This window comes from Octopus bimaculoides, chromosome 27 (genome assembly GCF_046866305.1).
Source record: "Octopus bimaculoides isolate indiv1 chromosome 27, ASM4686630v1, whole genome shotgun sequence".
In the NCBI taxonomy this organism is placed as follows: Eukaryota; Metazoa; Mollusca; class Cephalopoda; order Octopoda; family Octopodidae; genus Octopus; species Octopus bimaculoides.
In genome coordinates, this window is record NC_142954.1 from 1,569,983 (window position 1) to 1,574,175 (window position 4,193).

A 4,193-nucleotide genomic window follows, 5' to 3' on the forward strand; every position below is an offset into this window, starting at 1 on the left:
AATTGAAATATACGTACACAAACTTAAACATACACTCAAACATACTTGGATTCATATATACACAGAAGCACACACATACAACTAACACACACACAAGCACACACACACACACACACACGCACGCACGCACGCACGCACATATACGATGGGCTTACTTCACAAATAAAGAATGTGTGTGTGTGTGCGCGCGTCCCACCACCACTATACTACGGGTGTTGGTGAGTTTTACGTTCGTGTAACTTAGCAGTTTGACAAATGAGACCGATAGAACAAGTACCAGGGTTAGCAAAACAATTAAATACTGGAGTTGATCCATTTGACCCAAAACTCCCTCAAGGTGGTACCCCAGCATGGCCGCAGTCCAATGATTGAAACAAACAATGATAAAAGATAGCAGATCCCTTCAACGACGACTATGAAAGTACGAGCGATAACAGAGCAGGTTCAACAAGTGCAGTCTGGTAGGAACCGCTGTCTGTTATCACATCACCATATCACAGAAAAGCTGGCTGTTCACATCTCATATGCCAATGACTGTAGGAACGGTTCTGATGATAAATAAAAGTGTAACGAGAGAAAACTACAATGTAGTCAAGTTAAGTTTTCTCCAATGGCTTGAAGAATATTATGGATTTACTGGTTGGCACTCCGTCGGTTACGACGTCGAGGGTTCCAGTTGATCCGATCAACGGAACAGCCTGCTCGTGAAATTAACGTGCAAGTGGCTGAGCACTCCACAGATACGTGTACCCTTAACGTAGTTCTCAGGGACATTCAGCGTGACACAGAGTGTGACAAGGCTGACCCTTTGAAATACAGGCACAACAGAAACACGAAGTAAGAGTGAGAGAAAGTTGTGGTGGAAGAGTACAGCAGGGTTCGCCACCATCCCCTGCCGGAGCCTCATAGAGCTTTAGGTGTTTTCGCTCAATAAACACTCACAGCGCCCGGTCTGGGAATCGAAACCGCGATCCTATGACCGCGAGTCCGCTGCCCTAACCACTGGGCCATTGCGTCTCCACACATACATACATACATACATACATACATACATACATACATACATATTTGACATCCTACAACACAATGGAATCGTTGTTTCTGGGTTTGGGAATGGCTCTCTCATACATGGAAAGGCATAACTTGACATACTATAAATAACAGTCGAGATTCACCCCCTGGCTGTGTAGCAGCCTCCATTGTCTTAAATAAAAGCAAGGACACTTTAGAGAATGGCTTTGCTCCGACCGCTCGTCTTCACCCTGTTTCCCATACCATATTACCACAATAATAGAGAGAGAGAGAGAGAGAGAGAGAGAGAGAGAGAGAGAGAGATGAGGGAGACTGAGAAAGGGAGAGATAGATAGAAAGATAGATAGAGAGGGGGGACTGACAGAGAGAGAGAGAGAGAGAGAGAGAGATGAGGGAGACTGAGAAAGAGAGAGACTGAGAAAGAGAGAGACTGATAGAGAGATAGAAAGATAGATAGAGAGGGGAGCCTGACACAGAGAGAGGGGGAGGTAGAGGGAAACTGAGGGAGAGAGAGACTGAGCGAGAGAGGGAGAGAGACTGAGAGAGAGAGGGAGGGAACTCAGAGAGAGAGACTGAGAGGAGAGGAGAGACTAAGAGAGAGAGGGAGGGAGAGGGAGAGAGAGAGAGGGAGGGAACTCAGAGAGAGAGACTGAGAGGGAGAGGGGGAGAGAAATGATGGAAGAAATAGAAAGTTTTTGGTAGCGGATATTCTATATTTGAATGAATGGAAATGGTATTTCTGATAATTTTTTTGATTTACATAATTAGAATGTTGTCTGCAACTCATTAAATGCTTGCAGTGGGGAACGATTTATAAATATCTAATTATTAAAGCGGAAAAATTATCGAAAAACGCCATTGCTATTTATTTTCTTCAAATGTATATGTGCGTGTATGTGTGTGGGGGTGTGAGTATGTTTGTATGTGTGTGTGTGTAATCCGTGTTGGTGTGTTTACGTCCCCATAACTTAGCGGTTCAGCAAAAGAGACTGACAGAATAAGTACCAGGCTTCCAAAAAAAAAAAAAGAAAGAAAGAAAAGAAGTGCTGGGGTTGAGTCATTCGAGTAAAAATTCTTCAAGGTTGTGCCCCAGCATGGCCGCAGTCTAATGACTGAAACAAGGAAAAGGTAAAAAACAACATCTGTCAATATCAAGTGTTATATTCCTGTCTGAGTTAACTTCGCGACCCTTTGCTGTCACAGGCCCAGAACAAAATGTACCAGTTATCTTATTGGGTTTGATCCCGTTGACTCCTAACAAGTCCTTAGTCTCAATCCCTAACTTTTAATTACAGTTGTAGAATAGGATTTATAACAGAAATGCTAATTGCGGTTCAATGAAAACAAAAATGGCAAGGTGTAGTGGAGAATTCAGAAAGAAATTGTGATAAAGGAAATGTAATCGGCGAAAAACAAAGAAGCCACGAGGCGGGTGGAAGTGAAGACCAGACACGTTTCTGTAAGTCTTAAACAATGTTTATCCCAATTATTTGGGATATTCATATAAAACGTGATTAATTCTTTTCACACGTGTTCATTGTTGTGCTATATATATATATATATATATATATATATATATATATATATATATATATATATATATATATACCCCGCCCCCATATATATATATATATATATATATATATATATATATATATATATATATATATATATATATATATAAATACACATGCACACGTGAGCGCACACACACATATTTACATATATATATATATATATATATATATATATATATATATATAATATATTTTTTTTTACACATATTTACATATACACACATATATACCTATAAATATTTATATATATGTATGTGTGTGTATATATATATATATATACATATGCATACATATATATACATATATACACACATATATATACATACATACATACATAGATGCATGCATGCATACCTACACACACCCATATACATATATAATATCATTTGTTTTTTAGCTTTAGAGCTTGAAGGAAATCAAGCTATAAGTATTATCATATAAATACGAGGTTAAGAAGCTTTTTGATTTGGAAATGTCTCAGACTGCCTGTTTCTATCCAAAGGGTTTCAAACCACTATTCAGAACCACTTATTTGTAGCCTTATCCACTTCGAGTTCTCCAGTTAAAAGCAAATTATATTACATTCTCTTGAAGATTCTCGATTCTTATGACATAAACAACAAACTTTGTATGCATGCATGCTTCAAGGTATATATATGTTATATATATTAATATATGGGTGTATATAGTGTGTAACTGCGTGTGTATCGTTGGCGATTTTCTTCCTCTGGCACTTGTGCCGGTGGCACGTGAAAAGACATTCGAGCGAGATCGTTGCCAGTGGCGCTGGACTGGCTCCTGTGCAGGTGGCACGTAAAATACACCATTTTGAGCGTGGCCGTTGCCAGTACCGCCCGACTGGCCCTCGTGCCGGTGGCACGTAAAAGCACCCACTACACTCTCTGAGTGGCTGGCATTAGGAAGGGCATCCAGCTGTAGAAACTCTGCCAAATCAGATTGGCGCCTGGTGTAGCCATCTGGTTCACCAGCCCTCAGTCAAATCGTCCAACCCATGCTAGCATGGAAAGCAGACGTTAAACGATGATGATGATGATGATGATGATGATGATGATGATGATGATGATGATGGTCTTCCCTTTCTTTGGACTTTCCTCTATTTCTGAAGAAGAGCTTGTATATATAGAACGGGTTTCCTTTCAGTTTCTGTCTACCAAGTTCAATCCCAAGGCTTTGGTCAGCCTGAGGTTATTGCAGAAACTATTACTTACCCAAGGCGTCGTGCAGTGGGATTGAATAACTTTTAAAAGAAAGCTTGAAAGTTTAATTCTTATAAAACTAAAAACAGAAGGGGAAAATGGAAAATAAGTAAAAGCAGAACACAAATTGTGAAATAACAAATAAGCTTTTCCATAAACAGGAATATATGAAAAATGTCATAAAATATTTTTGACATGAGAAAACAGTTGAATTTTTTGTCTTCGTTATGTATTTTCCATAATTTTCCTTTCAATTTTCACTGCTATTTATTCGTTGTTCTGGTGTCTAGGCAGGGTGGGGTGGGGCCCCACATGGTGAGCATTTATTTCTGGCCCTCCTCCCATTTCACATAAATTAATTAGTTCT